The 13,659-nt window shown below is 32.8% G+C and overlaps 1 long non-coding RNA gene across 18 annotated transcripts; it reads left to right on the forward strand.

Annotated features, from left to right (window-relative positions):
* Positions 1-552: 552 nt before the first annotated feature.
* Positions 553-13,086, forward strand: LOC111025447 (uncharacterized). Of its 18 annotated transcripts, XR_015789265.1 has the most exons (14): positions 553-1,203; positions 2,781-2,848; positions 3,833-3,888; positions 4,016-4,083; positions 6,460-6,839; positions 7,097-7,189; positions 7,304-7,370; positions 8,826-9,058; positions 9,157-9,272; positions 9,481-9,547; positions 9,659-9,778; positions 11,461-11,551; positions 12,512-12,651; positions 12,894-13,086. It is a non-coding gene; the product is annotated as an uncharacterized LOC111025447 (long non-coding RNA). The 18 variants fall into 18 exon arrangements; XR_015789264.1 differs by having other exon boundaries at positions 6,460-7,370; positions 8,791-8,904; positions 8,999-9,058; XR_015789260.1 differs by having other exon boundaries at positions 6,460-7,370; positions 8,826-8,904; positions 8,999-9,058.
* Positions 13,087-13,659: the final 573 nt, after the last annotated feature.

The following is a 13,659-nucleotide window of genomic DNA, read 5'->3' on the forward strand; positions in this document are numbered from 1 at the left end:
GAGGTATTCCCCTACTTTGAATTATATATTATTGACTGACAAAGGTGAACCTGAATGTTATGAAGATGCAGTTCAATTGGAAGATTCTATTAAGTGGGAGTTAGCCATGAAGGATGAGATGAATTCCCTCATGACGAATCAAACATGGCAACTTACTGAGTTACCAAAAGGTAAGAAAGCTTTGCAGGACAAATGGGTGAATAGAATCAAACAGGAGCCCGATGACAGCAAAAGATATAAAGCAAGACTTATAGTCAAAGGCTTTCAACAAAAGGAAGGTATTGACTTTAATGAAATTTTTTCTCCAGTAGTTAAACTAACTACCATTAGAACTGTATTATCGATAGTGGTAGAAGAAGATTTGTTTCTGAAACAAATGGATGTAAAAACAGTTTTTCTTCATGGTGATTTAGAAAAAGAAATTTACATGAACAGCAAAGGGATTTAGGAAAATATTATGAAAAATATATTCCTCTTAATTTTTAGAACATTAGCCTATTTTTTGTTTATTTTTAGGTTTGTTTCTTTGGTTAAATAAAAGAAAAGAAAAAACAAAAAGAAGGAAAAACAAAATTAAATCAAAACCTTAGCCTCTCCAATATTCTTCTTCTTCTTCCTCCTCTCTTGGTAGCCGCCTACCCCCTCCTTCTTCGTCTCCGGCGATCCGCCACCAACCGGCACGGTCAAATCCCATCCCATGCCCAAATTTCTTTCTTCTTTCTTATTCTTCTTCTGTGACTTCTTCTCCCTCTTATTTCTTCTTCTTCTTTAGCCGCTTCTTCTTTCTTTTTCTTCTCCTGCTGTTTCTTCTTCTTCTTTCTTCGTCTTTTCTACTGCTTCTCACGCTATTGATGGCACTACCAGGCCTATTCTTTTCTTTTTTAATCCATCGTTTCGTTCTGTTTCGTTTTTTAGGGTTCTATCATTTGAAAAGTACGAAACACGAAATTTGCGATTCAAAATGCGATTTGAATCGTTTTGCCTTTGTTTCATTATGAATCGTAACGTTTTTAACAACATTGATTTTGTGTACTCTTTCCTCCAATATATCCCATCTAATATGTCTATGGGTTGCTTTGATAAGGTTCTTCATGAGCACCAATTTATCACTACTGGTTATGTTAAATTTGAGCCCTAACACTGATGAACTCCATAGGGAGAATATCAAACGAGTTGGAATATACAACTCCATGATATCTAATGGTATGACATGCCTTTCTACTTATACCTACTCATTGGTCTTTATCAATCACTTTTCTGATATATGACTTCAACTACAATGGCTTAAATAATATGAATGGAGTGCTGATATGTGTAGTTGCAAAAAATGGCTAGGGGACTATGAAACTATACTTATGTGGTATAGATTTTAGCCTCCCCACCTTTCTCCACTTCATTTAAACCATCAGACTGTTCAGCTTCATCAGCAACAAGTTTAGGAAATTCCATCTTCGGATGCTCTTAATTGTTGTTCAGTATGATAAGGAAATTGCATTGTTTATATTTTTTCCTTTTGATAAACATTCCTTTTGATAAATATTCCTAGAATAATTGACACCTTTTCAATTGATATAATTCTGTTGAATGAATCAATTAATGCATTTTTAAGGTGGAGCCCTTCTTTTTAGGTCGATTTTGTCACTGTTTTTGTTTTTAATGAGATATAGTACTTTTAATTTGGAAGTTATTCAAGCGGCTGTAAAGTTGGCCAAACAAGAGAAAACTTTTATGGTATATTCCTTGGCAGACCTCTGTGTGCTTGTTGTTTTGAAGAAGAGACTTTTGTATCATTTTAAAAGATGGGTTTAGAGGTAAATAAAGTAGCACACATCTCTATATTTGGTCAGATGGTTCGGGATTTTAAATTACCTCGTCTACAGCTACTGGAGTCTGGGGATATAGACCTTTACCTTGCCAATGAGAACGAAGCAAAAGAGTTGATAGGGTGATTGCCATTGCATTGAATCTTATAAATTTCTGAACTTGACTGATTGTAAATCTAATATCTACGCTGGGTTGGCGTCAGGGGTTGTTGGTGCTTTGGATCTTTGTGATTGTTGTGATTGGTTTTATGTAGTGTTTATATTCGTGTCATGCATATAGTTTAAAGTCTAGTTGGATAATCGTGTGGCTATCCTGTAGCAAAGATAGCCAATTAAGACTTAGTTGGATAATTGTGTGGCTATCCTGGAGCAAAGATAGCCAATTAAGACTTAGTGTTTATATTTTCATAAATGAGTCAGATCTCATTATTTGCCTGGTCTTTCAAGGTTGTGCAATATAATATCAATTGGTACTATTAGATTATGCTCACATTGTGATGCTATTAGATTAGATTTTGTATTTAAGTCTCTAGATTTAGGTTGTGTAGCTTACTTTTAGGATTTTTAATAATCGAAGAGGTAAACAACGTACTGTACAATTCTCGAAATTTGAGTTCAATTCTGATATCTTCGTGTTGTCTGTGTTGCAATAATTTAGTCTACTTATTAAGATTTTAGTGCGAAAAAAATCTAATATAGATTTTTATCTTATAATTTGTAGAGAATGTTTAATTAGATATTGTGATAGCTTTTCTAAATTGCATTGTTTTGAAAGATTTGCTGTAGATCACTCACTTACATGGTTAGTCATGAACTTTTTGTCTTGAAGAGGTAAACAATAGCATTTTGTATTTCAGTCTCTAGATTTAGGTTACGTAGCTTTAAGCTTTTAGGTTTTCTAGTAATTAAAGCATTCTTGAGTTTTGATGAGGACTAAAATTTCTCATTTTCTCGTAGGTGATCACTTTTTGAAGATGAGGATGAGGTTATTGAATAAAAAACTTAATGCTTTCTTGGATGAAAAGGTTTGAATTTTCAATTTGAGTCTTTGAGATAAGTGACTGTTTTCTCTTTCCAATCAACATTGTCGGCCCTTTTATTAAATACACTTGTCGGTTCTTAGTTTGGCATGAAATTGGAGTGGTTCTATTTAGTTCTAATTTGTAATGCATTTTTTTGATGTCTTTTTTATAACTGCCACATGTATGTTATAGTTAATAATGTAAGTCTGTTCACCTCTAGGTTTTCTTGATCATGCTTTGATTCTGCCTTTCATATTCTTGTGAGAGATCTCGAAGAATGTGGCAACTACTTAGGATATTGCCATCATATGCTTGAGTGACTTCTCTTTTGGATCTACTTTCGAGAATTCGGTTGCTACTGCAGGACCAGGGACAAACTTCAGCTTCTTGTTATGCAGTCCCTCTTTTCTTTGTTTTTCGTTGCAATGTTTGAATCTGCTTTTGTTGATTTTGGAAATTGGCATTTGTGGTTGTTGGTGCTTTGGATCTTTGTGATTGTTGTGATTGGTTTTATGTAGTGTTTATATTCGTGTCATGCATATAGTTTAAAGTCTAGTTGGATAATTGTGTGGCTATCCTGTAGCAAAGATAGCCAATTAAGACATAGTGTTTATATTTTCATAAAAGAGTCAGATCTCATTATTTGCCTGGTCTTTCAAGGTTGTGCAATATAATATCAATTGGTACTGTTAGATTATGCTCACATTGTGATGCTATTAGATTAGATTTTGTATTTAAGTCTCTAGATTTAGGTTGTGTAGCTTACTTTTAGGATTTTTAATAATCGAAGAGGTAAACAACGTACTGTTCAATTCTCGAAATTTGAGTTCAATTCTGATATCTTCGTGTTGTATGTGTTGTAATAATTTAGTCTACTTATTAAGATTTTAGTGCGAAAAAATCTAATATAGATTTTTATCTTATAATTTGTAGAAAATGTTTAATTAGATATTGTGATAGCTTTTCTAAATTGCATTGTTTTGAAAGATTTGTTGTAGATCACTCACTTACATGGTTAGTCATGAACTTTTTGTCTTGAAGAGGTAAACAATAGCATTTTGTATTTCAGTCTCTAGATTTAGGTTACGTAGCTTTAAGCTTTTAGGTTTTTTAGTAATTAAAGTTGTTCTTGAGTTTTGATGAGGACTAAAATTTCTCATTTCCTCGTAGGTGATCACTTTTTGAAGATGAGGATGAGGTTATTGAATAAAAAACTTAAAGCTTTCTTGGATGAAAAGGTTTGAATTTTCAATTTAAGTCTTTGAGATAAGTGACTATTTTGTCTTCCCAATCAACATTGTCGGCCCTTTTATTAAATACACTTGTCGGTTCTTAGTTTGGCATGAAATTGGAGTGGTTCTATTCAGTTCTAATTTGTAATGCATTTTTTTGATGTCTTTTTTATAACTGCCACATGTATGTTATAGTTAATAATGTAAGTCTGTTCACCTCTAGGTTTTCTTGATCATGCTTTGATTTTGCCTTTCATATTCTTGTGAGAGATCTCGAAGAATGTGGCAACTACTTAGGATATTGCCATCATATGCTTGAGTGACTTCTCTTTTGTATCTACTTTTGAGAATTCGGTTGCTACTGCAGGACCAGGGACAAACTTCAACTTCTTGTTATGCAGTCCCTCTTTTATTTGTTTTTCGTTTCAATGTTTGAATTTGCTTTTGTTGATTTTGGAAATTGGCATTTGTGGTTGTTAGTGCTTTGGATCTTCGTGATTGTTGTGATTGGTTTTATGTAGTGTTTATGTTCGTTTCATGCATATAGTTTAAAGTCTAGTTGGATAATTGTGTGGCTATCCTACAGCAAAGATAGTCAACTAAGACTTAGTGTTTATTTTTGTTCCATGCATATAGTTTAAAATTGTAACGACCGATTGGAGTTAAAAAAAAAAAGAAAATATTGGGGTTATTTTGGTCTTTTGGCAAAAAAAAATAAAAAAAATAAAATGTGAGATGACACGTGTGTGACATGTGGTTGTGTTTGAAAAAAAAAACAGAAAGAAAAGGAAAGAAAAGGAAAGAAAGAAAGAAAAAAAAAGAAAAGGAAATAGAGAATAAATGGAACGAAAGAAGGAAAAGCAAAACGAAAAAAACTGGTTTGGTTTCTCAAATTTCGTAAGTATTCTATGTTTGTGATTAAGGAAGTTTTGGAAATAAACAAGGAAGAAGTTAGATGTTGAAACGTCTTTATGGGTTTTCTTCTCTTTGAAGTTGTGTATTCATGGTTGGTTATTGTTATGTTTAAGGAACTGTTAAGAGGAAATATTGTATTTGCAACTCTCTTAATCGTTTGAACTGGATAAAATTCTGCTTTGTGGGTTTTCTTTAGGTTTATTGTGAGAAATTAATGACTGTCAATGGGTAACAAAAATGGACAAAGAAGAGAGGGTTTGAAGATGGAGAAGAAGGGAAGAGAAATAGAGAGAAATTAAGTGTTAATCTTTGATCTTTTGTGTACAAATTAAGGAGGCTATGTTGGTTTTTGAAGACATTGCAGAAGAAGAGAGGTTAAGGAAACAAAAAGGGGACTTTGAGGAAGAAAGAAGAAGGAAGAAAGGGGCGTGCGTTCTGAGTGGAAGAAGAAGATGATTGATGAATAGTGGAAGCGAGAGAAAGGATTTATTGTGGAATTAAAAGCAAATAAGAAAAAAAATATTAAAGAAATTTGGTATAAAAAGAGGTGTATTGGGTGAGGTGGAGATGAAAATAGGAGAAATTCAATGGGTTTTGGTGGGACCCACTTGTAAATAGTATGAGAGAGGAAAAGGTGGGTTGTTAATGAAGAGAGAGAATAGGTTATAAAATTGGATTTTTTTGATTAATTTGGAAGATAATATAATTTCAATTGGAAACAAGAAAATGTTGAAATTAAATTGGATTAAAGCAGGAATCAATATTTTTAGGTCGGGCAGAAATAGGACCAAAGGACGACCGAGTTTAAAAGATTTGTGAGTGGTTACATTACTAAATGTTTTGGATATTATTATTGGAATTTGTGAGTGGTTTATTATAGAAATGTTTTTAGAAATATATTATGATAGAATTTCAAGAAAGTATATATTACGTATGTTTTAGCATTTCTGCTGAGAATGAAAGAAAATATGTTTCTTCAAGAAATTAGAAATGTTTATGAGAATTTAGAAATGCTTTATGATTTTAAGAAATATTTGAAGAAAGTTATGAAATATTATTTAGAAAGAGAATTCAAAAAATGAGATTAGAATTTCAAGAAAAGTTCTTAGAAAGAAGAAAAGAAGAATTTTAGAACAGTTTATGAGATTGAGAAGAAGTTTTCAAACCACCATGTTATTGTATCCAGGTGATTACGTGTATGCTATGTGAATATGTTTCTATAGTATACCAAGAAATAGAATGTCTTTGAGACAATTTTACTCCACGTGTTGAGAGAATTATTCTGCTATGTGTATTGAGATTACTCTATGCTAGTAGACCAGAATTATTCTGCTGTGTGTATTGAGATTACTCTACACCAGTAGACCAGAATAGAATATGGATACATATGTGTTGTTGAGTTTTATCTATCTGTTTGATGTTTGAAAGAAGAATGTTTTATATGTTTTAGAATGTGTTTTATTGCAGGTTGAGAAGTTGGCGTAACTAGGTCGTAGGGGACGCAGGGGAACACTACAACAAATCAGAGTTTTAATGTCGGACAAAAAAAAATACGGAGGAAATGATGACGGACAAAAAAACTTTGAGGAAACAAGGACGGACCAGTTAAAAAGGGCGTTAAAATAAAATAAAAATAAAAATAAAAATTTTAATGATGGGCCAAGCCCGACATTAAAGATTACCCAATTTTTAAACCTAACTCTAGTTTTCACCCAAAAAATATCTGCCTCCCAGCTCCATAGTCTTCGTGGAAGGGTGCACGAACGACAGTGGGAGCGACGGAGAACTCTGACGATGACCTCCATCTCTTCGATCGATGGCGACGTTCATCTCTTGAGCGACATTCAGTTTGGTCCCAATATTTTTCCATATTTTTCTCCTTCCTCTCGATCTTCTTTTCTCTGTTTTTATTTTTAGATGATCTGCTGGAAAAAAGGACGAGAAGACGGGAAGCTCATTTTCCTTTCGATTTCCCTTGCTTTAATATGACTTTCTACTATATCTATGCTCGATCTCATCTACGATTGCGATTTTCTTTTCTTGTTTGTTTTTTGGACGATTTATAATCTAAATGAACTTTTATTCTTTCGTGAATTTGTGCAAGAGAGGGATCTCGATGCTTTGAGGATCCTAGAAGGAGAGTCCCTTATTGTTCTTCTCAGGCTATGAACCACCTGTTGAAAGCCCTAAATATCAAGTACCCACTCCCCTATTTCTTGAGGATAAATGTTTGTTAACTTGCTAATTTTGTTGATTGACTATTGCATACTTGAGTAACTTGATTGTGATCATTGGGATACACGAAACTTAGTTGAACGGTGAACTTCACAATAGAATGGTGTTTTTGCTGTTTGCACTCCGCCATGGACTCCACAATGGTAAGTTAGAGTGTTCGTTTCAATTACTATTAGTGTGGTACTCGCATTATTTCTTTAATAGCCACAATAAGTTTCAATTACTATTAGTGTGATACTCGCATTATTTCTTTAATAGCCACGATAAAGGAAGTTAGTACATATAATTTTCTTCTCAACTGGAACTCTTCTTATTCTTGATGTTTACATAACTCACACTCGGTAGTGCATATTCTCCTTCCCCCATTTCATTTTTGGACGGCTTTCGTCCTTTTATATTGCTTTTGTCTTCTGAGTTATTCGAATTTATATCCTCCCCTCTGATTTTCCCCTTCTCGGTATTGGACAAATTGGACTAATTGTACTCCTCGTATTTATGGTTTTGTTTGAATTTCTGTGATGTTTTTTCCTCATGGTTTGTTTTCTGTTGAATGATTTGAGTATCTGCTCATCTGGGTTGCTTTTGTTTTGAGAGAGTTCTATGGCATTTGGTTGTTTCTGATTGTACTCTTTATGTATCTCTAGTTTCTTTAGCTGCAATACTTTGTTGGTCTTTTTGTTTATAATAACTTATTGTTATGTGAATGGATGTTTGGTTATGGAACCATAATTCTTGCATGAGTTGGTGTATTTGGTATTTTTGAAAGAAAATTAAGTTATATTTAAAATTGGACTTGAGTGAGTGCATTCCTGAGATGAGATTTTAAAAAGCATATTATCTGGATATTTATTGTTTCTAGTTTTGGCCTTGATTCTATAAGAATGAGAAAGTTGGAATAGAGTAACTCTTGGTATTCTAATAAATGGAAAATATGCACTTCTAAGAATGAGCTAGAGCGCCTAGGCGTTATAGAAGAAAAAGGTGGGTTGCTAGAAGTAGACTTCCCCTCGAGACAAAATTCTTGCTTAAATTCCCAACGACCTTCTACTTAGCCTTGTGCTATATAGCTAGCTATTGAACGTAGAGGTTGGAGGATGAGATATCTTCTCTCTTTATTTTTTATATTTTTATTAAAGGAGGATGAGATATCTAGTTAAGAAAATAGGTCGTAGATTTAGAGATTCCATAATGTTTTGACTTGTTGGTATTATGAAAGTGCCAACTTTCATTGAGTTATTTTAACTTATTGTTTTCAAATTCATAAGTTCTATTTTTTTTCACACTTGTGTTGGTTTCTTCCGAACATTTTGTCTTGTTAAACTAAAATGTAATTCTCCTAATGCAATGAAATTTGTTATGCAAATGAATCATTGTTTTTCTTAACATCATTTGGTTACACGTTCCTTTTCTTTTGAAATGAATCCAAAATTTTCAATCATTAGGGTTCCTGTTATATGGTCATCTTTAAACTTTCATATATTAGTATCATATTGCCTCTATTATGAAGTATGCTCTCATCTCGATGTATTTTGTGTTGCATTGTATTGTTAAACATCCTATAAGCATGGAAGTGGTAATGGTCACGAGCCATATTACAGTTTGGAACGAGAAGAAGAAGAAGATTTGATTGAACGCCATGGTGGACGAATAACTAGATCTATCAGCCAAAGAAAAAAAGTTAACTCATTCTTGTACTCTTTTTACTTATCCAAAAAAGAAAAATGAACTTGCACACTTTTTTTGATTTGGTTGGCTATTCAATTCTCTGTAGAATTATCTACTATTTGATGAAGATATTGGGTCGAAAATCTTCCAAAGCCAAAGAGCTGGGGTATTTTTCCTTTAGTTTATAATTGAAATGAAATCTATACTCACTCTTGTATCTTCATTTACCTCTTTTAAATTTTAATTTTCTCTCCCTTTTTGTAGAACTGCTTTTCTCACTGAGGATGGTTTATTTGACATGATTCGTACATCATCTTGCAATAAAGCTCTTCCAAGATAAGAAAAACTCACAGAGAAAGTACAATCAGTACAAGCAAAGAGTAAGTTTACCTACTTATCTGATTGGAATACTGATGACACTAGGATTGTTGTTGTCAAACTTTTTAGGTGCCAATATTTCAGTTTGGGTTATTGTTGTTAGGTTGCAAATTGTTTATGCAATCATTTTCTGATGTTGTTAAACTTCATCAAATTTTCATTGAAATCTTTTTAGTAACTCATAATTATTTTATTTTTCAAATCTTCTAGATGTAGTGTGTCCTCGTCAAGAGGGGTCTATAGAGTGCCGATACTATGGGCAAAAATACGAGGAAAGGTGCATAACTCTATTACTCCAATAAATGAACTTGTACATATTATTATCTATCTTTATGTGTTTATATATTGTATTTATTCTTATATTAGGATTATCTTTCATTTTTTGTAGTTTAACAGAAAAAATGCATATCGACAAGAAGAAATTGACGAGGTTCGAATAGAATGGGCAACTTTTGTAAGAAGATTCGTGTAGGCCTACTTATGGATTCACTCATTTTGTTCATTTGATGTAAGTATTTGGGTCGGGTTACTTTCTGTAGTTGTATTAGTATAATGGAAATACTTTGTGTTTATATTATTGTTGAATTGTTGCTGTTTCTGTAGTAGTATTAGTAGAATGAAAATATTTTTTTTGTTTATATTAGTGTTGGATGGTCGTTGAATGCACATTTGTGGAGGAATGGTGGTCTTATTCGTTTTTTTTTTTTGTATAGAAAGATGTTAAATATATATGGATGTTTATATGAAGTGTTGAATTGTTGCTGAGTGTATTTTTTTTTTAGCAATATATGGGTGGTTGACCCATTAATCTTTAAATATGGAAGTTTATACAGAAGTGTTGGATTGTTTAGTTTATAATATATAGAAGTCTGGATTCTTATGCTGAATGTAGTTTTGTTAAAGGGACGGACGGTCCCATTTGTTCTTGTATGGAATGGTGTTAATATAGAAGTGTTTGTTTTGTTTATAACCATGCTAGTTTTGAGTTATTCTAAAAGTGGAGAGGTTATGTTGAAATTTGTACTTTTGATTATTTGTTTTTTGAGTTTAAGGTTAGTTTTACTTGCCTATTAGTTTTTGAGTTTCAATAATATTGAAAATTATTTTGTGAGAATAGGTTGGAAGGAGATATATTGGTTGGTTAGTTTTGAGTTATATTCTAAATTGGAGAGGCATGATGAAATTTGTACTTACTTTTGATTGTTTGTGTTTTTGTTAAGCTTTTATAGAATAGGTTGGAAGGGAGAGATATATTGTTGGCTAGTTTTGAGTTATTCTAAAAGTGGAGAGGTTTTGTTGAAATTTGTACTTTTGATTATTTGTGTGGTTATTTGTGTTTTGAGTCTAAGGTTAGTTTTTGAGTTAAGTTTTATAATAGATATTGTTTTATAATGGATGAATGTGTTAAAAGTTTTAGTTGCATATTGAGATATTATCATAGGTTTGAAGGAAATATATATAGTTAGTTAGCCACGTCTGGGCAACCAAATATTTTTTTAATTAATTTATTCACAACATAATGACGGTCAATGCCTGTCACGAAATATAGTCATTCCACGACGAACAGACGATGGCGTACAAACAATGACACACATACAATGTCGGTTGTCACCCGTCACGGTTATCATTTCATGACGGGCATGTCCGTCATGAAAAACGCTATACATGACGGGCGCTGCCCGACCTTAAAATAATACTTTCATGACGGCCATGTCCGGATGAAAAGAGAATATACATGACGGGCAATGCCCGACCTTAAAACTGTCCAACATGAAAGGGAAACAAGGACACTCGTATAGATGTCGGTCAGTGACCGACATGGTTATTATTTAATGACGGGCAATGCCCGTCATGAAAAGGTAAATTTGTTGTAGTGGAATGCTGGGGAGAGGGCCAAATCCGGATTCCGAATCCTGGTCCGAATCCTTGACTTATGAGCGTTGTCTTTTCAGTTTGCCTAGAAAGAAAATTGTTGTTACAAGTTTGATCTTGAGAAAGCTTACTGAGTTTTAGTTGCTCAGGTTTTATGGAATCTAAATGAGAACGTTTATTACTTCAGTTTTATGAAGTTTATTTCAAGAACTAAATTTTCAATTGTTTATGAAAGAACGTTGATGAAATTATTTTCTTATTAACCTACCACTCACTCAGCTTCCCAGCTCACTGTTTATGTTTTGTTTTTTCCCCCAGGCTGTAGCTGAGTATCTGAGTTTCTGAGTTTCAAGAAGAATTTAGTTCAACTTCTGCCATCCAGAGTAGTTGAGGATTTACATATCACTTTGTACGTACATGTAGTTGTAAAAGTGTAGAACCCTTTCAAAAAGGAATGTATATAATGGATGTAAGAAGTGTCGTTCTATTAAGATTATTATTTTATTGTGCATCCATTCGGAGTTGTTAATCAAAGTTCAGGTCAAAGATAAGAAGAAGATGACCATTGACTTTGTAGTTAGTCGGGGTCTGTGGTCGGCGCCACTCGTTCCAAGACTAGTAGGTGTTTTGGGACAGGTCATGTCAAAAATCTATTTGGATAATTGTATGCTATCCTATAGCAAAGATAGCCAATTATGACTTAGTTTTTATATGTGTCATGCATATAGTTTAAAGTCTAATTGGAGAATTGTGTGGTTATCCTGCAGCGAAGGTAGCCAATTAAGATTTGGATAAGTAGATTGTTTTTGCTTGTTATTGTTCAACATCTGTGTTGTTCATAGACCAGTTTTATTTGGGTAAAGTCTTTAGTATTTGGAAAATCTAAAAAACCGTTTGGTATTGTCTTCTTGCTTTGTTTTTGTGAAAGAAAGGTTTTGTGTGAATGATTCGAGGGAAAGAAAAAGATCTTAGGTGTTATTTATTTGTAACTACAAGTTGAGTGTTTCTTTTGGATTGGGATGCTTTCTTGTAGGCCGTTATCATTTTGTTGAGCTTGGGTTTTGTATTCCTTTTCTATATTCTTTCATGTTTCTCAATGATAATTTGGATTCTTCTCAAAAGAAGAAAAAAAAACTGAAGCAACATTTGGAGCACGTTTAGAGCATCTATATGAGAACTGTTTACGATTCTATTCAAGTTAGTTTCTTGAGAGTGGACCACATTCAATAAGTAGACAGTGAACTTGTTATGTACTCTATTTTTATTTTATAATGTTGGATATATTTTCTACCAATGTTGTATTAAATTATGTTAGTATCATTTTGAATCTATATTCTCTGTTTATTTCTTATTATTTTTATTTTTACAGAGCTTGCCTCAAAAATTGAAGAAACACTGCATGATCGCCCTTGAATTTTTAACCTTATAAGGTGATGGACAAAGTAGGCAAGGGAAGGAGTTATCACCATGGTGTCGGGGTTGCAACTTCAATGTTTAGCTTGGTTCCAGGTAAACACCAAATAGTTGTCTCTAGCTAGCATCAAACTTTTTGCACTATTTTTCCTCCAATTTATTTAGCTTGACCTAGTTTCCTTTTTATTATTCTTTTCATATAGAAAATAATTCATCAATAACTTTTTTTATTCTTCCTTTTCATATAGAAAATAGTCCATCAATGGTTTTGGTAAACATAGAAAGATTGAAAAAGTTTACATAAATTTATCTAACATGGATATTGTTTTCTTCATTAGGTCTTTCACAAACTCAAATAAGTCAAGAATTAGAAATGCAAAAAATTGATGAATGGGCTTCTTTGTTGGGTTAGTGTGTGAGACATATGTTCCATTATGTATTTGTACTTGGTAGTAATTTGTACGATGAATGTGTAAAGAATATTGTATCACACTTTGATCATATATAAATGTTCAACTTTGTCATATAAAATTGTATTTTGCTATGTTGATGAACAACGAAATAGGTTGCTTTTCTCGATTTTTAGCAAAGAAATAATTCTTTAGGGTCGTCTTTTAGCAACATAAAGTTTTATGACGAATTTTAAAAGTCACGAAAACGGTTTTTTTGTGATGGCGTTTGAAATATCTCGAAATAATTTACTGTGAAAAGATGTCACGTGACCTTTCCTCGCTACCCAAGGTCTTTCCGTGATGTTGTATAACCATAACAAAATCAAATGTCGTCACGGTTACTCATTTATAGTGACCTTTTTTAAACGTCACGAAAAGTCTTAATCGCGACATTCTTAAAACGTCACGAAATCATTTTTTATGATGTTTAACAAAAGTCGTGGAAGACTATGTTTTTCATGACGGTCTTTAACCGTCACGAAACATTTTTGCTACGTTAAAAAAACGTCAGGATAAACCGAATTTCTACTGGTGTTTATTTTATGGCTTTGAAAATTTAGCTTTTAAACAATAATTAATTATAGTGAGGTGTTTCTTTCCTTTATATTATCTCCGTTTTAGAAATATTTTCAAAAGTCGAATTTCCACAATA

The sequence above is a fragment of the Momordica charantia genome, assembly GCF_013281855.1.
Source record: "Momordica charantia cultivar OHB3-1 chromosome 2 unlocalized genomic scaffold, Mcharantia_2.0 BLBB01000002.1, whole genome shotgun sequence".
NCBI classification, from domain to species: Eukaryota; Viridiplantae; Streptophyta; class Magnoliopsida; order Cucurbitales; family Cucurbitaceae; genus Momordica; species Momordica charantia.